This window comes from Trichechus manatus, unplaced genomic scaffold, assembly GCF_000243295.1.
Source record: "Trichechus manatus latirostris isolate Lorelei unplaced genomic scaffold, TriManLat1.0 scaffold00004, whole genome shotgun sequence".
Lineage (NCBI taxonomy): Eukaryota > Metazoa > Chordata > Mammalia > Sirenia > Trichechidae > Trichechus > Trichechus manatus.
The window spans coordinates 13052335-13076743 of record NW_004443940.1 but is presented as its reverse complement, the minus strand read 5'-3'; the positions used below and the strand labels follow the sequence as shown (position 1 = coordinate 13076743).

The 24409-nt window shown below is 43.7% G+C and overlaps 1 protein-coding gene across 1 annotated transcript in view; it reads left to right on the top strand.

The window, feature by feature from the left end:
• Positions 1-761: 761 nt before the first annotated feature.
• The window catches only part of ANXA4 (annexin A4), a 62231-nt gene continuing 38583 nt past the window's right edge, over positions 762-24409 (top strand). Inside the window, exon 1 of the mRNA XM_004369377.2 lies at positions 762-869. The gene's annotated coding sequence lies outside the window, so the exon portion shown is untranslated. The remainder of the gene's footprint in view (positions 870-24409) is intronic.

The window sequence follows — 24409 nt, the reverse complement described above, 5'->3', positions numbered from 1 at the left end:
ACTGTGACCTTTCAGAAGCAGAACACTTTCAGAAGCCTGTCCTTCCTAGGCGCCTCTGGGTGGGTTCTAACCGCCAACCTTTCGACTAGGCTAGTAGTCCGGTGCTTAACCGTTTGCGCCGCCAGGGACTCCCGACAATTGCTATATAGTAACAGTTGATAGGTGAAGAGAAAAAGAAGATCTGGGTTTGCTCCTCTTATTCCCAAAGATTTCCTCCGCCTGCTGGGCACATAAGGAAAGGAAACTGTTTTCCTCCAGGGAGATGTGAAACTGCTGGCAACTTTTTGGAATCTATGTTTTAATGTGAAAGAGGAAAATGAAATGTGCTATTGTGATTTCACTTTCTCCTTCTCCGGCCAACAGCTCGACCTGAGCTGGCCAGTGAGAGAGACACCGCCGTTTCCCAAGAAGGAAGCTTTGATTCGCCGCGAGACGCCGGCCCCCGGCGCTGAGCTGGGCGCGGCCGATCGCGAAGGGTAGGGGAGGCCGCGCGTGGGCGTACCGTGGAGGGTGTGGGGTGCCCAGGCACCGGACACCCTAAAGTCAAACTTCCTCGACTCTGCGTAGGGAAGAGGGCTGAGCAGCCCGGCAAGGGGTGCGAGGCGAGGAGCCCGCACAGCGGGAGTGGCCGCCGTCGGGGCGGGGACACCCGCGGGTCCAGCCAGGCCGCGCTCCCCCCGCGCCGGGAGCGCATTGCCCCAGGGGCGATTTTCCGGTCCCGTGGGCAGAGCGACAACCAGGAATTCGGGCTCAGTCTCCACCCCGTAGTGGGGCGGGTCCTGCTGGGATAAGACCCACTGCCCCGCCCCGACGAGGGTGTGATCTCCGCGGCCTCCGAGGACGAGCGCAACCCGGTTCGGCACCGAGCGGTAAGGGGCAGCCGGCCGGGGGTGGGGGTATCCTCGGCTGGGAGAGAGGGTGCTGCGGCCCGGGAGCGCCTCGCGGACATGCCCAGCCCCGCGCCGCGCCCAGGAGGGGGTGCCCCACGCGGCCCGATCGCCCCGTGGACTTGCGGGCCGGGTCGGGGTGCCCACAGCGGGCCTGCAACTCGCTCCTAGTGAGCAAGAGGGGGACAAACACGGCCCTTACCCTACAGGTACTATCTAAAAAGATGTCGAGAGCACTTTATATGCCCAGTCGGGGACCACAGCAGTTATTTATGCACGTGTACCACACTCTGCTGGACTTGGACATTAAAAAGAAAGGATTGCATTAGTATTCTCTTTATCTGCTGCAGGCTAACATCTGAGTTTTACTTTTGGATTCTTTCTTTCCTCCTTTTAAAAAAACTCTACCCCTTTCTCCTCGTTTCTTTCCCCTGTCTCTTCTCGTATATCTGATGCCTCTAACACAGTGCCTGGCACGTGAGAATCTCTTATTGTTGTGAGGCCCTTGACCCTAGCTCTTTCGTCATGGCTCTGACCAGCTAGAGACTTTGGAGCCAAAGAGGCTGTTGCTTTTCAACAGTCTGTCTGGCTTTAAGTGTCGCCCAAGTTGATGCAAGTCTCCTGTGAGTTGTTTTGAACATTGTGAGTTCTGAGTAACCTACACCTTTTATGAAAAGTGGAGAACTGAAAGGACATTTGCCCCCTGGAGCTGACAGTGGGAAGGATGGATAGGGTCTCCTCCTCCAAATTATCCATTCCAGCGGCCATCAATTCCAGGACCCCCACTTGCCCTTACATGGCAAGTTACTCTATTGACAGCCAAGCCCTAGCTCTTAATCGTTGCCAGGGAGTCCTCCGACAACAGAGAGGTGAAAAACAGGAGAGGAAGGGGACAGGAAGGAAGAGCCCACCCAAGACCTGCTTACTTTCCAGAGCCCTGTCTGGCCAAGGCCAGATCCCCTGCATCCAGCTCAGGTCAGATTTGTATTGATTTGGGGATACACACACCCTTACTGGATCACGGGCATCTATGATTTTTCCCTCCTAAACATTGTTGCATTTGGTTAGGGATAATTTTTCTCTGAAAGCAATTTACAGAGTAACATGCGCAGACACAGTGGGCCACACCGGCCTCAGCGTTTAAAGGGGGAGCCGCCTGGTCATCCCCAGACTCAGGTTGTGTAGCTAGTTCCCTTACTTACGTCCAGCCACTCATTCGTTTTCCCGATCTTGCTCATCTAATGAGCTTGTAGACTAAGCCTGTTCTCCAACAGAGATCGAAGTGAGTGGCAGGCCCTGGGGATGGTAGGCAGTGTACCAGGGAGTACCTGAAACAAGGGGGCATTTTCCTTGGGTGTCAGTTTTACCCAAATAGTTGAGGATAACAGTGTTTTTGTATTAAAACAATCAGATATGTTTTGGAGCAGAATCCAAACTTTGTGTACATTTTTAATATGAAACACACTGCAAAGAATTTTTGCTCAGTCTTTTGGCAGCAATTTGGCTCACACCTAGCCCTCGAGGGTCTGTCTTCACTGCAGTTAGGGCTACTTGTGTACATCAGTTTGATAAGCACTGCAATGTCCTCCCTGAAGCAACTTCTAATAACAGCCGTCCTCATATAGTCTTCACTTCGACCTGAGGCAGCATCATGACCCTAGTTTTGCAGATGAGAAACGCAAGGCCCCAAGTTGTGGTCCTTTGTCAAGGTCAGACCATGTATAAACTGAGGCTCAAATCCAAATGCTTGATGCTAAAGCCTGTTCTTTTATCCTCTCTGCTCTGTTTGACCTTCATCAGTGCTTGGACCTTGGAATTTAGATTTGTGCTTACCAGCTTATTAACTAAATCTTGATCAAATGTTTTTCTTTTCCCCTCCAACTTTCTTCTTATCAAGCCTCAGCCTAAGCAGGTAGATAAAACAGTGACATGTGAGATATGGTTGAAAGAACTGGAGCTATTTAGATGGGAAAGAGAATACTGCAGTGGGTGTGGTGACACATGGTACCCATTGCCATCAAGTTGATTCCGACTCACAGCGACCCTGGATTCTGGAGGAGCTTGTCATGTGGACAAAGGAATAAATTCTCTCTGTGTGGCTTCTGTGGGCAGAGCTAGACACATCGGGTAGGAGTTTTTTGGACTGTGAGTTCTGGTTGAATTTAAGGAAGTGGCTTTTGAAACCCATAGATTGGGTGGCTTTGGAGTCTTCAAGAAGCTCTCTCACCAGAGGTGTCTAGACAGAGGCCAGCTGTGACAGGTGGAAGGTTATACTGAGATAACTTCTATCTAAGGCCATAGCTCCAAACTTCAGGGTGCATCAGAATCTCCCCTGCATGTCCAACATGCACATTTTTGCCTCACCCCCCACCCTCAAATTCTGATATTGTATGACCGGGGTGGGGCCCAGGAACATGCATATTTAGCTGGCTCCCTGATGGTTGTAATTCAGGTGCTTCTAGGACCTCACTTTGAGAAACTGCTTTAGAAATACTTACATGAATATGTGCATGCTTGATAAATTGAATAAAGTACAGTATTAACAAAAATATACAGACCTTCCTAAGAGAACGTAGGCCTGACATATGCTACAAACTCTAGGTAATGTAGTAAATGCTAAAACCTTCTCCATTCTCAGAGATACCTTCTTACTATACTTGTCACATCTCCTTTGTGCTATGATTAACAACAGGGTTTTTTTTTTTTGCCTCCCAACTCGCCTCATAATCTTACAGTGCTTAACATCTGTAGACCAATATGGAGCCCTGCTAAAGGTTTTTTTTTTTTTTTTTTTTTAACTTCGTTGAAACAAATGGATTACTACATTAAGATTAATTTCCTTAGGGATTTAGGATTTCTATCTAAGGCCTGCTGTTGGTTTTATTGGGAGTCACTTGTTAGTGTTTGTTTGAACTGGACTGAGAGCTTTTGCTATGGGAACCTGAAACACCACGTCTGAAGAATTCTTTTTAATGTTTCAAGTTGTTTGAGAGCAGTGAATTACCACACTGCTTCTTGGTCCAGAGGGCTTGACACAAAAACCATAGTGAATGTTATATCAACAGTCAGCAGCAGGGATAAATTACAGCAACGACTTCCATTTCCCCCCAGAATCGTTAAGGCCTAGAGACAACACAGAGCATGAGCGGCCTGACGTGGAACCGAGCGGGAGGCGCCCTGAGTGGGCCTTTGTCAAGTCATCAGATAGGCCTCTTGCCCAGTCGCTGTGTCTTCATTCCTCTGAGTGAGGTCACTCACCTCGCTGGAAAGGTAATAAATTATTACCAGAAGCTAACTTAGAAGGACCCTGTGTTTACTTGGGAATGAATTCTCCTGAATTTTTTGTAATTGAACCATCTCCCCTGAAGGAGGTCCTTTATAGATACACGCCTTGTGGTATATTCAGCCCTCAGCATATTTCCTCTTCCTCATCTCCAGGGAGGTGTTTTCTGGGACCTGCTTAGCTTCAACTTCTGTTATTGCTGCTTTTTGATACTGTTGACTCAGTGATCCTCACCCTTGTTACAATTGCAGACCCTTTTTTTTTTTTTTAATTGTGCTTTAGGTGAAAATTTACAGCTCAAGTTAGTTTCTCGTACAAAAATTTATATACACATTGTTATGTGACCCTAGTTGCTATCCCTGTAATGTGACAGCACACTCCTCCTTTCTACTCCGGATTTCCCATGTCCATTCATCCAGCTTCTATCCCTTTCTGCCTTCTCGTCTCACCTCCAGATGGGAGCTGCCCATTTAGTCCCGTGTATCTGCTTGAACTAAGAAGCACACTCTTCACGAGTATCATTTTATGTCTTATAGTCCAGTCTAATTTTTGTCAGAAGAGTTGGCTTCAGGAATGGTTTTAGTTCTAGGTTAACAGAGAGTCTGGGGGCCATGTCTTCTGGGGTTCCTCCAGTCTCAGTCAGACCATTAAGTTTGGTCTTTTTACTAGAATTTGAGTTCTGCTCCCCACTTTTCTCCTGCTCCGTCAGGGACTCTCTGTTGTGTTCCCTGTCAGGATGTCACAGACCCTTTTGAGAATTTGATTAAAGCTATGGATCTTCTCTCAAAAATAAATAAATAAACAACACACATGTAATGTTTTCATATAGTTTCAAGGGGTTCACAGATACCCCCAAAACTCAGTTATAGATACCTAGAAGGCACATAGACATCATGTTAAGAATTACCCTGAAATTTGGCAGTGCTGATCAACTGTTTTAGAAAATGCATTTACCTTTACTTCAGCAATTTCAGTTCTAGGCATTTATCCTATAGATATACTTAGACATGGATGTAGATGTTTACAAGGATATATACATTACAGCCTTGTTTATAGTAGCAAAAGATTGGAAACAACCTAAATATGTATCAGTAACCCATTGCTGTCCAGTTGATTCATCCATGAAATGCAGTATTATGCAGCTGTTAAAAAGTGATGTAAATACATAGGAACTGATATTGGATCATATCTAAGGTAAATTATTTTCTAAAAAAAGCAAAGTGCAGCTTTTCATGGTATGCTACCATTTATGTATATAAAAATGATGGGGACTATGTATACCTCATATGCTTATTTATACATGAAATACTTCTGGAAGGATACACAGGAAAATTATAGCAGTGGTTGCCTTTGGGGGTGTGGGGTGAAGGTCTTACAGTTATCACTATATATGTTTTTGTACTATTTGAATTTTTTTATCATGTTTGTGTATTATCTATTAATTTTTTAAAATAGAAAGTTTACATTGTTTGTGAAGAGAGAAAATAAGACAGAAATGAGGAATGTATAATTATCAAAGATTCCAACCTTAAAATTAGCATAGAATCGTATACTTTCTTATTTACATACAAAGAGGTAACAGGTGTAGTTTTGCTTCCGTTTCCAATGAGATGAAATAGCAACTGCCCATTGGTGCCACCCATTTCAGTTGGGTGATGTGCTCGTGTAGGATACCTCAGCCTGCTTCAGAAAGAAAGTAACCCAATCAGAAAACCAAATCCGTTGCCATCAAGTCGATTCTGACTCACAGCAACCCTATAGGACACAGTAGAGCTGACCCATAGGGTTTCCAAGGAGTGGCTGGTGGATTCAAACTGCCATCCTTTTGGTTAGCACCTGAGCTCTTCACCATTGTGCCATCAGGGCTCCAAAAGAACGTAAGGAGCCTTGAGTTGGATGGTGGGGAAAGCTCTGTTTTTAAATGGTCTGATTGGTTCCAGTGTTAATTTGGCTACAGAAGCAGAGATTGGAGGTAGATAGGATAAGTCGGAACCTGTCAACTAGATAGACTTGCTGGGGTAAGGCCCTTTGTCTGACAAGGTCCTAGCCGTGATAGCAGGTCATGGACACTGAGGGGCCTGGATCCGGCTCATCAGCCCGACCGTGGCTTAGTTTATAAGGGCTGTGCCTCTCTGCGTGCTAGAACCTCCGTGTTGCAGATATTAAAAAATCCTGAGCCTGGCCATGCCAAGTGCCTGGCATGTTATTTTCACCCGTATGAGTGGGTGTTATTATTATCATCTCCATTGTGTAAATAAGGAAACTGAGGTACAAAGGGGTTAGGTAATTTGCTTAAGGTTGCATACCAGCAAGTGGCAGAGTCAGGATTTGAACTTGGCAGTCTGATTCTGTATTTCATGTTGTACCACTCTGTTATATGTTGTTGTTGGGTACCATTGAGTTGATTCTGACTCAAAGCGACCCATGTGACAGAGTAGAACTGCCCCACAGGGTTTTCTTGGCTGTAATCTTTATGGAAACAGATCGCCAGATCTCCCTCCTGTGGAGACGCTGGGTATGTTCGAACCAGTACTTTTCAGTTAGCATCCGAGCGCTTAACCATTGCACCACCAGGGCTTCTTGTTATACTGTATAATGGGTTAAAAGTAGGGAATCAGCCACAACAGGCAGTACTGGGAAATTAAGCTGACCGTGGGGCTGGACTCTTTCAGAGAGGACGAGGTACAGTCTATATCCAAACCACTTGTCCAAGATGAACTTGATGTTGACCTGGGTCATTCTAGGTGTTCAGGAGGTCCCAGCTGATTGGTGAGGCATGGGAAACGGAGATTAAGCCAAGACAGTGTGCTGCATCGTGATACTGGTAGCCCAGTCCTGTGGGAGCGAGACTCAGAGCGGCATCTAAAGGAAGGGGAGGAGCTCAGCGTCTTGGTGGGAGGGTCTTCTGGAGCTTGGTAAACCAAAAAACCCAAAGCCGTTGAGGTCGAGTCAGTTCCAACTGTTAGTGACTGTATAGGACAGAGTAGAACTGCCCCATAGGATTTCCAAGGCACAGCTGGTGGATTCAGACTGCTCACCTCTTGGTTAGCAGCCGAGGTCTTAACCACTGCACTGCCGGCTAGGTAGGATGTCAGTCAACAACAACAACAAAACTCAAACCAGTTGCTGTTGAATCAATTCTGACTCATGGCCGCTTCATGTGTTTCAGAGTGGAACTGTGCTCCATAGTGTTGTCAGCGGCTGTGATGTCAGTGGTCCTTGCCAAATGGACAAAGGTTCATTTAGTTGTACAATGTGACAGGCACTAGGAATTCAAGGATGAAACACATAGATCCCAAGATCGACAAATCAAAAATCACGGGACATTATGATAGGTGATTTGATAACATTACGCACATACTGCCATGGAATAGCAGAGGAGGGGCACCTAACTCCTTTCTGGATGGCCAGAGAAGGCTTCCTGGAGGGGACACCTTTACACTGAGGGTAGGTAGGAGAAGGGCTTATCACAGGCAGGGGGATGAGAAAGCAAGCCCATGGCACACTGGAGGAGCAGGGCTAGTCGCAGAGGGCAGAGTTGTCCCTGGAGTGCCGTCAGGAATGAAGGCTGTTATGTAGGCCTGTCAGTACTGGGGAACATGTCCTAGCAGATACAAGAATCCCATGTTAAGAATTGCTGCCCTGGATTGTAAATCCCTGTTTTCTTTGGCGTCTGCCTCAGTGTATGACACGGTTACTTAATAAATGTTTTTGAATAAAATGGATGAGAACTGGGTGCCAGGCAGAGATTCAGCCTTGGAGAAACAAGACTCCCTGCTTCCCTGCCCTAAACCTGGCCAACTCTTGAAGGGACCTTCTAGCTTCAGCTTGGACATAGTCCCCTTCCCTTACCCACTGGATTAGGGCCCCTCCTAAGTGTTCCTGGGAGCCCTGGTGGCTCAGTGGTTAAGAGCTTGGCTCCTAACCAAAAGGTTGGCAGTTCGAATCCACCAGCTGCTCCTTGGAAGCCCCACGGGGCAGTTCTACTCTGTCCTGTAGGGTCACTGTGAGTCGGAATCAACTCGATGGCAGTGGGTTTGGTTTTTTCGGTTAAGTGCTCCTGACTCTGTGCTTCCGCCATCACAGGAATGTTCCCACTGTATTGTGTCTGATGCTATTCAGCGTTGAGCTCCTCTGAAGGTAGGGACCACGCAGCCACATCCTCTGGCCTAGCACAGTGCCGAGCACATAGTGGGTGCTCACTAAAGGTTTCCTGAATGAGCATACACCTCCCCATAGCCTGGAAATTTAGTCCAGCCCCCAAGCCTCTCCTGCCACAAAATGACCCATTTTGTGAAAATTCCCTTTCCAGCTTTTGTCTCCCACTGCTGCCTTCATGATGTCCTTAAACTCCAGCCTAACTCCAAACAAAGGACTTTTCCAGATAAGTCTGACCATTCATAAGCATAGCGAAAGCTTTATTTGTTCTGTTCTCTCTGCCTGAAAAACTCCCTATTGAAATCCCACCTGTCATTCAAAGCCTAAGTCAAAGCGCAGCTCCTTGAATCTCCCAGGGGACTTAGTCTGCTGTCTGCCTTCGCCCTGCAGCTGTGATAATACTTACCACATGCTGCCTTGTCATTGGATTGGGTGTATACCTGTTTTGTTTCTCCTACTAGGTTACATGCTCCTTAAGAGCCAGATCATGTCTCCTCCATCTTTGTGCCTCCCACTATGCCTAGTACATGATAGGGGCAAAATAAATATTTAAATAAGGTCTATAAATGCTCCCTGTGTGCATGCACGCGTGCGCGCGCGTGCACACACACACACACACACACACAGCAGCAGCAGCAGCAGCATTTTTTAGAACTGGGGTCTGAAGACCACCTGCATGAGAAGCAGAGCCTGGACTAAGGTGTGATGAGAATAAAAAGGGATGCTTAATGATACTGATGGTCCCTGGGTCCCATCCAAGACCTACTGACTCAAGTTCTAGAGTCCAGGGTCCCAAAAATCTCTGTTTCTAAATATTCCCCAGGTGATTTGTTTTGCACACATAAGTTTGAGACCACCACTCGTCTGTCCATTTCTCATACTGTGGTGGCTTCCTGTTGCTATGATGCTGAAAGCTATGCCACCTGTATTACAAATAGCAGCAGGGCCACCCATGTTGGACAGGTTTCAGCAGAGCTTCCATACTCAGACAGACAAGGAAGAAAGGCCTGACAATCTACTTCCAGAAACCAGCCAATGAAAACCCTGTGGTTCACAACAGGATACTGTTCAACATAGTGCTGAAAGATGGGCCCTTTAAGTTGGAAGGCACTACACAATACACCATAATGGACTCAGACACACTCACCGTCAAGAAGATGACACAGGACTGGGCAGCGTTTAGTTCTGTTGTACTTAAGGTCTTCGTAAGTTGGAGTTCTGAGCCAACTCTACACCGACTAATGACAACAGCAAAGTTTGAGAACTTTTCCCAGATATTTTACAGTCTGTATTAGTTAGGATCCTTTCGAAATCAAACGGAAAGGAGGTCTTAACCGGGAAGAACTGTGTAGTGAGAGTGGCTCTCGACGTTAATCTTCGCAGAAATCCTTTACAGTAGCCATTACTATTCCTATATTATGCCAGAATAAACTAGCCCTCATACCCAATCCAAACCTGTTGCCGCTGAGTCAATTCCAACTCATAGCGATCCTATAGGACAGAGTAGAACTGCCCCATAGGGTTTCCAAGGAGCGCCTGATGGATTTGACCTGCCGACCTTTTGGTTAGCAGCGTGAGGTCTTAACCACTTCACCACTAGGACTCCTGACAGACAGGTGGTAGATATTAAGTGTAAGTACTTATAAATAAATTATCTTAAGAACAATTAATTACTTCCTAATTATTTTGCTACCTTTTACTATTATCTATGCTCTTGATGTTAATTATGTTTATTATATCTTTGTGGTGGACTTGTTACATAGTGGAGTGCTAAGACTACCAGATGCTGTCCCGTCGATTCTGACTCATGGCGACCCCATGTGAGTCACAGTAGAACTGCGCTCTGTAGGGTTTTCAGTAGCTGATTTTTCAGCCTTTCTTTTGAGACACCTGTTCTGAACTTGAACCGCCAACCTTTTGGTTAGCAGCAGAGTGTGTTAACTGTTTGCACTACCCAGGGGCTCCTACTACTCATCTGTTCCCGACTCCAGGTTCAGTTATATGACACTGTTTACTTGAAATCAGTCATAGTAGAAGTATGTACATGAAAGAAATTGGAGAACAGGCTGTTAAGTTTACTGACACACCATTGGTCTTATAGTATTTTATTGGGAGATTGGTATAAGTTGGTCGGAATAAAGCACCAGTCACTTGGGGTTTACCAGTCCAGCTTTCTTCAGTGAATTCAAGCCCTTTCCAAAGAGCCTTCCTTTGGGCCTTGTTGCCTGCCTGAAAAAGAAGAGGTTGTGGTTAAGTTTAGCGGGGGGGAAACAAGATGAGTAATAATGTAATAAGCAAGTTATTTTAACTTCATGGGCAAGAGGTTCCTCAACTGTAAAATGAAAGGGGTGGGAGAAAAACTAGTAGAAATAAAATAAGTAGTCATTCTAGCAATGGGGAATAGGTGCTTTTTTAAAAAGTATTTATTATGGACATCTTCTAATATACACCTAAGTGAGAGAATAACAAAATGAACCCCCATGTACCTACTCATCACCCAGCTCAGCATCTATCAACATTTCACCAAAAAGAGAGACTTTTCTAACTTGAAGGAATAAGAGTAAAATAAAGGAAAAGATGGCTAGGTACGATTTAAAACTTGCCTTCCAAATTTTGACCAAACAAAATTAAAGGGAGAATGTTAAATTGGAAAACAGTTATAATAAATTTTAGATATAAAGTATTAAATTTTGTAATATATATGTGTGTGTGTGTATATATATATATATACCCATTGTCATAGAGTCGATTCCGACTCATAGCGTCCCTACATATATACATATACATCTATATATATGTGTATATATGCGTATATACACACACACATATGAAGTCCATGTATATATGTGTGTGTGTGTGTGTGTGTGTGTGTGTGTGTGTGTGTGTGTGTGTGTACCCATTGCCATGGAGTCGATTCTGACTCACAGCGTCCCTACATCTATACATATACATCTGTATATATGTGTATATATGCGTATATACACACACACATATGAAGCCCACGTATATATATGTGTGTGTGTGTCTGTGTGCATATATTATGTGTATATATCTATGTAAAGTACCAAGATCCTGAAAAAAAACAAAAAGTGAAACCTGTTGCCGTGGAGTCGATTCTATCTCATAGCAACCCTACATGACAGAGTAGGCCTGCCCCATAGGGTTTCCAAGGAGAGCCTGGTGGATTCGAACTGCCAACCTTTTTGGTTAGCATCTGAGTTCTTAACCACTGCGCCACCAGGGCTGCAAGATCCTAAAAACAGGCAAAAAATACAAACAATTTTCAAAGAAGGATACAAGTGGAGAAAAAAAGAAAGAAGGAAAGATTTAATATTCCTGCTACTAATTTTGAAAAAAAAAAGTTAAAAACAATTATAAGGTGGAATTTTACATCTGAATAATAAATTGGAAGGAAGAAAGAAAAGGAGAGTGAAAGGGAGGGAGGAAGGAAGGCAGGTAGAGAGGCCTAAGGCTGGCTGGGCTTTGGATAGCCTTGTAAATTTGGAGGACAACTGGAAGTATTCATAATTATCAGATAGCATAAGTAATAGGTCAAAAAGATGAAGAAAAAGATATCCACAAAGCTAATTACAAAGATTTTAGTCATGGTATAAAAAACGTGAACAACCAGTGCTAGGGAAACTCAGTAAATTATGATGTGTCAATATGATCGAGGAGTATAAATTCAGTAAAATGATACGTATGACTGTGTACAATATGGAAAATTATGTGGAAAGAGTAGAACACAAAGTTATATGCATACTCTGATTACAACTGTGCTAAAAGTCTGGAACAAACAAATGAAAGTAGACAGTAAGTTTACATTGTTTTAAAATGTCTTTTTCAGTGTTTTAAGTCGATTTAATAATTTACAAAATAAAAGGAAAGTGTGAAAATTGATGCTTGCTAAAGGCCTTGCAGTCTTTAAAATTCTATGAAAGTTGATCTTTTCCATGTGTAGGCAGTGGCAAGATCCATAATTTTGAGCATTACAATAGAAAATTCCACCTCCACCCACATTCAGCCGGGTTTGGGAAACAAGTTGTCATATCATGCAGGCAGCTTAAGTAATAACAGCTGGAGGGAAGGAGAAGGTTAATAGTGACAAATAAAACTGGCATTCGCTGTCCAGGAGCTGTACTTCCTCGTTGCCACCATCAAATCCTGAGGTTGCTGAAACGGAAATAAAAACCAAATGATAAATTTTTTGCCATGTACATTTATTATCTGCAAAATTCACAAATAAATAAAGGTTCTTTTAAAAAGGCTAATCAGTACTTTCTGTTGTATCTTTTCTGTGGTTTCTTGAGGAGTTAGTACACGTATTACATTTCTTATGGTCTCTGCAGATAGCCTCTGCATTTACATTAAAAGGATTCCTGCTGAAGGGTTTTATTTTTATGAAAAAACAAGTTAGCTGAAACCAACAAGTAGTGGAAAGAATTATGTTTACATATGATTTGATAAGCCCTTTTAAATACACGTGTTTTAAAAATCTAAAATCTCTTTTTTTTTCAGAAAAAGAAAGCAAGTTTTAATTTAGGAAGTGTACACCACTGGGGACCGACAGCAACACAGACTGTCCTTTGGGAGTCCCAAAAAGCATTTTTACATCAGAGCTTGTATATGATTTTTACAAGGGTTAGAAGTGTTGTTATTCACTCCAAGATAATTACAAGAGACTCTTTATCGTACTAAAGAGATAGGGAACCGGATATACGTCTCTGACATTTGGCTCTAATCTTCCTGTGGGGGATCCTAAGTCATAAAACAGAGTCATTAACAAAGGTATGCGCAAAACAAAGCCATTAACGAAGGTATGCAAAAAGAGAGAAGGCAAAGAAAAAAGAAAAAAAAAAACTTACTACAGGTTCATCATGGCGTTAGTTATGCCAAGCTCTCAGTTGCCCATTCTGAAAAGGAGAAAACATGCTGGGGAGTATTAGGGTCACATTAAGCAATGTCATAAAACAATATTAATGAGAAGCTAGTTTGTTCTGTAAACCTTCATCTAAAGTACAGTAAAAAAAAAAAAAATTCAGGGAACAATTTCAGCTCATGGTTTGAAGATTTTCTCAGAGTAGTAGATTCAGGGTCCGTAAGGTTTTCAGTGGCTGATTTTTCAGAAGTAGATCATCAAGTTTTCCTTTCCAGGCACTTCTGGGTGAACTTGCACCTCCAGCCTCTCAGTTAGCAGCTGAATGTGTTCATCGTTTGCACCACCCAGGGGCTCCATGCCCAGAACAGTGCCTGGCAAATAGCAGGTGACTGATTATTACTGTTTTTAATAAATGAATGACAAGCTACAGACTTGGAGGAAAAGACCTGAGAATTCAGTCTAAGACAGAAAAGACAGCGTAAAAATCTAAAATCTCTTGTCACTTGATTAAATGGGGGGGTGGGGGTGGGGGTGGGGAGGATGATCATAGAAAATTAATCTTAGCCTTGATCCGCTGAGCAAGGAATGTTTAAGCCAAAATCTTGTCTCAGAGGATTTATTGATGTTACTATGCTAGTTATTTTTCTCCTTCTGTTTAGAATGCTGTGTTGTTCTGCCAGGTACTGAGGATGCCCTGAGTGTTTCTTTTGAACCATTCAGTGGATTATTTTCAAGGATAAGCTCTTCCCTTAAGTAGTCAGAGGTTTTTTTTCCTTCCCCTTCTTCTCCAGCGTCTTGTCATAGGCTTATGTATGTTTCCTTTTTTATTTTATTTTTTAACGAATGGGACATGAAGGCACTAAAAAGATAAAAGAAGTGGGGTTTCCATAAAACAAAACGAGACTAATGGGCCACAACAGTCCAGGGACAAGGACTAGAAGACAGGAGGGGACAGGAAAGCTGGTAATAGAGAACCCAAGGTTGAGAAGGGACATTGTTGACATGTCGTGGGGTTGTTAACCATTGTCATAAAACAATATGTGTACTAACTGTTTAATGAAAAACTATTCTATAAACCTTCATGTAAAGTGCAATTAAAATAAAAAAACTGGTTTTTTTTTTTTTGTGTATGTGAGGTTTAAAAGAGTTAGCTTGATCACCATGTGAAGTATTTAGAAAAGTACTTGACACATAATAAGTGTGCAGTCAACATTGTTGTGTGCAGTCGAGTCCATTCTGAGTGTAGGGTTTCCTAGGCTGTAATATTTATGGGAGCAGATCACCAAGTCTTTTCTCCCCTGGAGCAGCTCGTTGGTGGGTTCAAACCACCCACCTTTCAGTTAGTAGTCAAGCGCTTAACCATTGTACCACCAGGGCTCCTTCAGTCAACATTAGCTATAATAATTACTGTTGAACAAGTTGAGCTATGTCTAGATCAGAGCTATCCAAGAAAGATAGCAAGAGAGCCACAAATACAAGTTTGAGTTAATCTAGTAGTGACATTTTTTAACAAAGTAAAAAGAGACAGGTGAAATTAATCTTAATAATATAGGTTATTTTATACAGTGTGGAGCCCTGGTGGCACAGAGATTAAGAGCTCGGCTGCTAACCAGAAGATCAGCAGTTCGAATCCACCAGCTGCTCCTTGGAAACCCTATGGGGCAGTTCTACTCTGTCCTATAGGGTCCTTTTGAGTTAGAATCGACTCAGTGGCAGGGGTTTGGTTTGGTTGGACCTTCAGGTGGTGGGGACAAGCCACCCTTTCCTAAGGACAAAGCTTTGATGAATATTTCAAAGTAAGCCTCTGTTGGTTTTATGTGGAGATTGCATTGCTGATAGACACAGTTTTTCTTTGAATATGTTAATACCTCTCTGGAAGCCTGCTTCAGCCCAGGAACCGTTCTTTCTCATTGAGATGACTTTGCATATATTTGTTTTGATGGGCATTTGCTGATTTTACTAGTCGAACACTCAGGGAAAAATCTGATTTCCCTGCTTTCCAACTTCTGTGTAAGTGGAGAGGAATTCCCCACACTGCTGCTTCCATATATGTCGTTTGGCTGTTAGATGCCCTCAAGTTAATTTCGATCCCATGTGACAGAGTAGAACTGCTCCCTAGACTGTAACCTTTACAGGAGCAGATCGCCAGGTCTTTCTCCTGTGGAGCCACTGGGTGGGTTCAAATCGCCAACCTTTCGGTTAGCAGCCAAGCGGTTAACTGTTGTGCCACCAGGGCTCCGTTTCTGTATACGGTCTACCAGAATATTACTTGAAATCAGAAGTCCTTGTTTCACACGCCTGCAGACTGCCATAAGGACATAAGGAACTTTATATTTGATCCAGCACCTGGCTTGTCAAAAAATTTCTGGCAGTGATATAATAGGGCAATTTGTGGGAAAGTGTAATAATTATCCTTCTGGACATTTAACTGGAAAACATTAGGGATATGTTCTTGACATTTCCAGTTTTTCTTTATCCATTGTAAATTATTTCCATGGATTTGCCTAATTTTACCTGGGATGAGTTGAACTTATTTATAGCTTATTTTTCCCGTACGTAACTGCTGTTGGCATAGGTCTCATATGCTTTGTTCCCAGCTTTCTTTCAGTTGTTCTAAAGTAAGGTCTTACAAACTTCAAGAGCCCTAGTTGTAGAGTTCTGATATTGTTAAAAAAATTACAGTCTTCCATATACATAGGCACAACTCTTCCGTTTTTTAAGACATCGTTACCATATTGGCCCTTCAGCCTTTGTCTTCCCAAATGGAAGAGTGCTGATGCTGTTAGGGTCATTTGAACCACCCCAGACCTGAGCGCTTTGGCATTTTACAGATGTAAAAGCTCAGGCACAGAGTTGCTAATTATTTTGTCCCAGCCATGAACAGCAAAAGAACTTTTAAAACCCCAACACAAAGTCTGAGTCATTGTGAACTTGGTCAGATCGTTCAAAATTTGTGGTTTGCGACATAGTTTATGGGATTGTAGGAAGCCTTCAGAGAGAAAGAACAAATGAATCAAGGAAGCTGAGGCAGAAAAGGATTTCCGGCAGAGGATCTACATAGAGGATGGTACTGCAGGGCAGGTGGACAATGTGGAAGGGAGGATGAAGGGGAAGAGCTTTTCAGATGGAGCTTTGGGAGAAGGGCCTTTCATCCCTTTGGGGGTTGATCATTTTGTGCGGCTAAGAAGAGGCCTACAGCAGTTCTGTATTGGGGGGGTGGCGCGGTTCCTTCCCCTCATTTCCTCCTTGGCAAGAGTTATTAAGACCTTACTAGGTGCCAGGCAGGAGTCCCTGGGTGGCACAAATGGTTAAGTGCTCAGCTTGTAACCAAAAGGTTGGAGGTTTGAATCCACCCAAGGTGCCTTGGAAGAAAGGCCTGGTTATCTATTTCCAAATGGTCACAACCATTGAAAACCCTGTGTAGCACAGCTCTACTCTGACACACATGGGGTTGCCATGAGTTGGAATCAGCCTGATGGCAGTGATAAAGGGTTAACCTAACCACAGCAGGCCATAACTACAAAAGGCCAACTTGTTTGTCAGAATCTATAGAACTTCAAACAATAAAAAACTACATCCAATGGTAGAACAGGGTGCTCTAACTGGCTCAATGGATTGTGGACGTGCGTACCAAAACTAAATAATGATTTACCTCAAGAAACCAGTTAAAGATCCACCCAATATCACATGTCGCCCACATAACAGAAAGTAACCATCATATGACAGATCCAGGACCCCTGAGCCAAGAGACCAAATTGTTAGAAAAGAAAAATAAGATAAAGTCACCCAATCGTGATTTTAGTTCGTCTTTACTTTAACCAATTATAGTCTGTGAGTAATTTACTCATAGGTGCGTGTTCCAGTGATTGTAAAGGGCATGTCAAAAGACCCTTACTTGTGATGAATCAGCACCTGTCAAAATTATATAAAAAGCACTTATAGATTGTACTTCTTTGGATATTGGTCTATTTATAGCCTGAGTGCTTGCGCCCAATTTCCTGTTTTTGTTTTCTGATACATCACAATAAAAATCTCTTTGTTGCAGAAGGCGTTGTGAAAGTTATCCTTCTACAACAGCAGCTAGTTCGGGTTGTTTTGATTAGGTGCCAAGCACTTGCTAGTAAGCATTTGCATGGATTCATTTTTACATGTATCCTCTGATATCTAATGAAACAATCAAGGAACACCACTTTCTGCATTCATTTTTATAATCTATTTAGAAACTTGTTTGGTACTAGCAAATAAATATTCAGCAGCTGTCTCTATATAAATGGACTTATGCTGTGTGCTGTCCATGTTTCAAAATAAGTTGTCTGGCTAAAAGAACTCAGTGTTCAGGTCTTAAAAGCTTGCAAGCGGCCATCTAAGATGCATTAATTGGTCCCAACCACCTGGAGTAAAGGGGAATGAAGAAAACCAAAGACAGAAGGAAAGTATTAGCCCAGGAGACAGAAAGGGCCACATAAACCAGAGACTTCATCAGCCTGAGACCAGAAGAACTAGATGGTGCCCAGCTACCACCAGTGACCACCCTGACAGGGAACACAACAAAGAGTCCATGACGGAGCAGGAGAAAAGTGGAGTGCAGAACTCAAATTCTAGTAAAAAGACCAGACTTAATGGTCTGACTGAGACTGGAGGAACCCAAGAAAGCATGGCCCCCGGACTCTCTGTCAGCCCAGAACTAACACAGTTTCCGAGGCCAACTCTTCAGACAAAGATTGGACTGGACTGTGGGACATAAAATGATACTCATGTAGAGGGTGCTTCTTAGCTCAAGTAGATACAGGAGACCAAACAGGCAGCTTCTTTCCAGAGGTGAGATGAGAAGACGGAGAGGGTTAAGAGCTGATTGAATGGACTTGGGAAATCAAGGGTGGAAAGGAGGAGAGTGCTGTCACAGTATGGGGAGAGCAGTTAGGATATCACGTAACAACGTATGTATAAATTTTTGTATAAGAGACTAACTTGAAATGTAAACTTTCACTTAAACTACAGCAATAAACAAAAATAAAAATAAAAAATAAAAGAACCCAGTGTTCAAGTATGATACATTTTTTTTCCTTTGGTAAAACATTTCTAGCTCATTGAATAATGACTTTCAGTATTTCCAGAAGGCTTTGCTCAAGCAGTCTTTCCACTTCTTGGCATAGTAAAAAGGAGTGGAAATGCTCAGATTAAAGGCTGGCTTTTGGGGAGGATCTCCCATTTCCCTGCTTCTGGCATTGCCATTTATTTAAAAACTACATGGAAGCTGTGCCACAGGTTTGCCAACCAGTCGGCAGCAACTCAATTCACCTCACATATAAATTATGCTTAATGAGGGATATGGGTACATTTTGGTAATTCATATTATGTGGAACAGGGCCGCCAGATGAAGCAGTGCCCAGGGCCCATCAAAGTCTGAAAAAAACCTTGCTTATGACCTCCCCGAGTATAGTGTGGGCAAATGAGAAAAAAGTATCCTTTCCTACCACCTGCAGATGGTCCTGGCTCTACTCCAACCTCATATCATGCCATGCCCATCCTTGTTTTCATTGCCTTTGTCCATCACTCAAACACAGTAAGTTCATATCCTGCCTCAGGGCCTTTGCACTATTTGCTCCCTATACCTGAAACCCTTCTCCTCCAGACCTTTGAATGGCTGGTCCCTTCTTCTCATTCAGCACAAACGTTATCTCCTTTGAGATTCTTTTTCTGACCACCCTATTCAGACCAGCTCCTTCCCAGTAACCCCATCATGTCATCCTCTGTGCCAGGGGTCAGCATACTTTTTCTGTGATGGGCTAGGTCATAAATATTTTCATGTGGCATATGGTCTCTGTCCCAACTACTCAGTCCACTTTTGTAGTGTGAAAGCAGCCACAGTAGGTAAATAAATGTGTGTAGCTGTGCTCCAATAAAACTTTATTTATGGACACTGAAATTTGAATTTCGTATAATTCTCATGTGTCATGAAATATTCTTTCTATTTTTCATCACCCATTTGAAGTGTAAAAATTGTTGCTAGCTTCTTGTTGTTAGCCGCTGTTGAGTTGGCCCCCAACTCATGATGACCCCGTGTGTGACAGGGTAGAACTGCTCCAGAGGGATTTTTTTCTTAGCTGTAATCTTTACGGAAGTAGTTCATCAGGCCTTTTCTTCCATGGAGCCACTGCGTGGGTTCAAACTGCCAACCTTTAGGTTAGGAGCCCATCACAAACCTCTTGCGCCACCCAGGCTCTAGGCCATGCAAAAACAAGATCTGATCTATGAGCTGTAATTTACCAATCAATGCTCTATACCATTATGCTGTTGTATTTTCATCTTATTGGTATCTGAAATTGTCTTATTTATTTATTTGTTGTCTCTCTCTGCTGGTAGACTGTAAGCTCCTTGAAGGCAGGTTTTTTGTCTTATTCATTGCATTATCTCATCAACTGTAACAGTGCCTGAATATTTGGCAATTGAATGTATAAATATATTCCATGACTCACCAAGTCCAGTAAAGTTTTCCTTCCAAATAACTCTCATGTATACCCTATTCCAGGTGCCACACACTGTCCAGGTCTTTGCCTCTACCTGTCTGACCCCACCTGCTTTTCCAGCATTATCTCCAGGCTTTCCCTGGAATGAGCCCTTTGCTCTAGCAACTCAATTCCTTGTTATCCCTAAACCACTGCTTGTTTTCACCTCTGTGCCTTTGCTCAGACTGTGCCCCACAACCAGTGGACATTCCCTTAGGAAGGGACTGAACCCCTCAGAAATATGAGGTGGAGTTCCTGGGTGGTGCAAATGGTTAACACCTGTGACTGCTAACCAAAAGTTTGGAGGTTTGAATCCATCCAGAGGCACCTTGGAAGAATGGCCTGGAGAGCTACTTCAAAAAACATCATCCATTGAAAACCCTATGGAGCACAGTTCTACTCTGACACGCCTGGGGTCACCATGAGTTGGAACTGACTCAAAAGCAACTTTTTTTTTTTTTTTTTTTTTTTACTGGTAATATGAGTTAAATCTGCAATGAATGCTGGGAAACCAAGCAAAAATGGAGTTGGGCCTGAGGAGAGCCACAAGATGAAAAGTGAATGTGACTGGGTGCAGTGAATTACTTCATATGGTCCTTCTAGCCATAGTCTTTGTAACTCCCACCAAATGATTGGGTGGGACTATGAAAATAAAGTGCTTGTGGCCCACCAAGGGGATTGAATATCTTACTAATAATGTAAATAAGGTGCATGGCACCCTTGTGGGGGTTGTTGTTAGGTGCCTTTGAGTTGGTTCCGACTCGTAGCAACCTCGTATGCAACAGAACGAAACACTACCAGATCTTGCGCCATCCTCACAGTCATTGTTATGCTTGAGCCCATTGTCGTAGCCGCTGTGTCAGTCCATCTTGTTGAGGGTCTTCCTCTTCTTCGCTGACCCTCTACTCTACCAAGCATGATGTCCTTCTCCTGGTACGTGTCCAAGGTATGTGAGATGAAGTCTCTCCATCGTTGCTTCTAAGGCGCATTCTGGCTGTACTTCTTCCAAGACATACTTGTTCATTCTTCTGGCAGTCCATGGTATATTCAATATTCTTCTCCAACACCATAATTCAAAGGCGTCAATTCTTTGGTCTTCCTTATTCATTGTCCAGCTTTCACATGCATATGAAGCAATTGAAAACACCATGACTTGGGTCAGGCGCACCTTAGTCCTCAAAGTGACATCTTTGCTTTTGAACCCTTTAGAGAGGTCTTTTGCAGCAGATGGTCTCAGTGCAATACGTCGTTTGATTTCTTGACTGCTGCTTCCATGGACGTTGATTGTGGATCCAAGTAAAATGAAATCCTTGACAACTTCAGTCTTTTCTCTGTTTATCATGATGTTGCTTATTGGTCCAGTTGTGAGGATTTTTGTTTTCTTTATGTTGAGGTATAATCCATACTGAAGGCTGTAATCTTTGATCTTCAACAGTAAATGCTTGAAGTCCTCTTCGCTTTCAGCAGGCAAGGTTGTGTCATCTGCATATTGCAGGTTGTTAATGAGTCTTCCACCAATCCTGATGCTGTGTTGTTCTTCATATAGTCCAGCCTCTCAGAGTATTTGCTCAACATACAGATTGAGTAAGTATGGTGAAAGGAAACAACCCTGATGCACACCTTTCCTGACTTTAAACCACCCAGTATCCTCTTGTGCTTTTTGAATTACTGTCTCTTGGTCTATGTACAGTTTTCTCATGAGCACAATTTTGTGGGGGTGAGACCATGCAAATAAGGTGTATGAAGCCTCAACAAAGGGATCGGTCAGTTTTGCCATCCTGCTAGGCTTAAAGGGAGACAGAGGGAGAGAGAGGAGCAGTAATGGAAGGCAGAGGCAGCAGAACCAGGACAGAGAGGGAGAGCTGTAACACTGAAGACAGCGAGAGGTGATGAGATGCAGCGGCAGAGAAACGGCAGGAACAGAGGCAGCAGAAGCAGGAGACCAGCAGGGGACTGCGTGGTGGGCTTCCCGGCCCACAAAGGGAGAAAGCTGAGCACATTCGGGCATGAGGCTTACTGGTGGAGTGGGATGCCTTTGAGCACTTATCAGCAGAACTAAAAGAGCTTTGTAAAACACTTGCCCAAACAGGACAGAGGCTGGGCCATGGGGGCCAAGAGGCCAGAGAGAGCTGTGCCTTTGGGCACAGCAGAGAAGAGTCTGTCCTGATCGAAGAACTGTATTCTGAGCATCCCTGAACGTGAATTGTAACCTGTTATTTCTCTAATAAACCCCATAATCATGAGTATTGTCTGTGAGTTCTGTATGGCCATTGCAACAAATTATGGAACCCAGCAGACAAGTAGAGAGTGCCTTGGGAAGGATGGTTGGTGTCAGAATTGGTGAAAAGGTTGGAGGGTGGAGGCATGCCTGACCTCCACCTTATAGGAATCAGCCTTGGGCTGTTGATCTTAATTCTCATTCCCCCTTATGAATTTAGAGGAGGTCAGATACCTCTTCTTCCTTGCAGTTTTACAGTTGAAGTCAGAAGCGGGATTTGTTGCAATGGCTCCAGAGTCATGGAAGCATGGGACTTACAGAGACAAGAACTAAGGGGCCTGGAAAGTGAAACTTTTAATTCTTAGATAGTTACATTGGTTGTTGTTACCTGTAATGGCTGAAAGGAAAGGAAGAGATGTTATGTTGCAGCTGAGGGGAGAAAAGCAGCATCTGGAGTGACTTGGGCCAAAAGCCAGGTTGATTAAACAAGATGATGAGAGGGGGTCAGGGTGTACTGGTTCCACCCAGCCAGAGGCTCAGGGCTATATGCATATGAGTAGGAAGATAGTCAAGGAGTGGAGAAGATGAAACTGAAGTATTTTTAAATAGGGTTATGTGTTTATTTGAATATACAATGGATATTGAATGTTTCTCCTACCTAGTGTTGTAAAACAGACCTAAATCTATGATAGACATGAGCATTGAGTATTATAGATTACAGAAATCACGTAGCTGTGCCTTCAGCCAATACTTGACTGGATATACTAAAAGAGGAACTAGGGTTTGCCTGAAAGAAACACAGGCTGTTCATTTCAGCGCAGTAGCCCTGTGTATACCTAAGCCCTTCCCTAACGCTTAGGAGTCAGGAAATTTCTATTTGAAAAGACATGCAGACCCACCCAGAACTGCTGAGAGCAGGAGATTTGCAGGAAAAAAAAAATGACTGTTTTTGCTTTTTGAATTTCAAGCAAGTGGTTTGCCTTTGAGTGCACTGAGGCAGGAAAAGTCAATGCCCATCAGAAGAACCCCCTTCCAGGAGTGGAAGTTAAAGAGAGCTGGTGAGTAGACAGCCTGGTATACGCCCTTGTGACCAGCTGGGTCAACTCAATGAGTGGAAGTGAGGGAGGTGCAGCAATGAAGAGACGGGCTGAATTTGGACATGTTCCTTTGGTACCCACTGACCTAGCCCACAGGGAGCAGGGATGAGAGTGAGGGAGGAAGGGCTGGCTGGTCTGAAGTGCCGGGATGTATGTGAACTCTTGAGCCTACGGCTGGTTCCCACTGACCTAGTCCATAGGGGCTAGGGATGACCTGTCCAGAACCTGACTGAATGAAGAGAAAAATTCTTGACACCGTGAGCAGGTGTAGATTGCTGCAATTTGATGGCTTGCTCTGGACTGGACTTTGCTTATGAATGCAGATGCTCAGAGTTCCAACCAGAACAGAAGATTCGTGAAATCAAGGAACATGCTTGTCTTCTCAGAGTACTGGTTTGATAGGAACGGGCAGTTTAAACGTGGGCTATTTAAAATGGGAGGAGATAAAGGCATGAAGTGGCTGGCTTACACATTTTCATGGGTGCGCTTATACTCAAAATGAGGGGGACAAGGGAGGATCCCCACTGAATGGTTTCCTCTTTTCCTGATGGGTCTGGGGAAGAGAGGGTGAGGGAAGATGCTGATACGATTGATTATATGATTCAGTTGTGTTGATGGTTAACAGGGTTAATTGTGATTGTAAAAACTGTAATTGTAGAAGCTGTAACTGTAAGAGTAGACTGGGGGGAGGAACTGCTGGACTGGAGTACAGAGGACAAACCTAAAGTCTCTGAAAGGTTTTGCTATGCTGATACCTTGTGGGGCTCAGAGCAGGGGAATAATCTCTCAGTTAAATTTTATCAGAGGCCAGGAAGGGTGAAGGTGAGACAAACTATTGGAGAACATGACCAGATCAGACAGACAGCTGCAGCAGACCTGAATGGCTGGGACCTGAGTAACCTCACCCTTGGGACTCTTTGCCCTATTAAAGGACTAATTGTTAATGACTCTTTTGGACTGGTAAAATGATTGGGAGGGGGAAGTTAATCCTTCAACTATGAAAGGGCCAATTGTTAGAAGAGTCAGGGGGTGCAGTGAATTACTTAATATGGCCCTTCTAGCCATAGTCTTTGTAACTCCTACCAAATGATTGGATGGGACTATGCAAATGCGGGCTTGTGGCCCAACAAGGGGATTGGATAGCTTGATAGTAGTGTAAATAAGGTGCATGGTACCCCTGTGGGGTGGGGCCCTGCAAATAAGTGAAACCCTAACGAGGGTATTGGTTAGTTTTGCCATCCTGCCAGGCTTAAAGGGAGACTGGGGGGTGGGGGTAGAGGGGAGAGGAACAGCAACACAGAAGACAGAGAGAGACGGCAGAACCAGGACAGAGAGGGAGAGCGGTAACATCATAGTCAGCAAGAGCTAGTGAGAAGCAGTG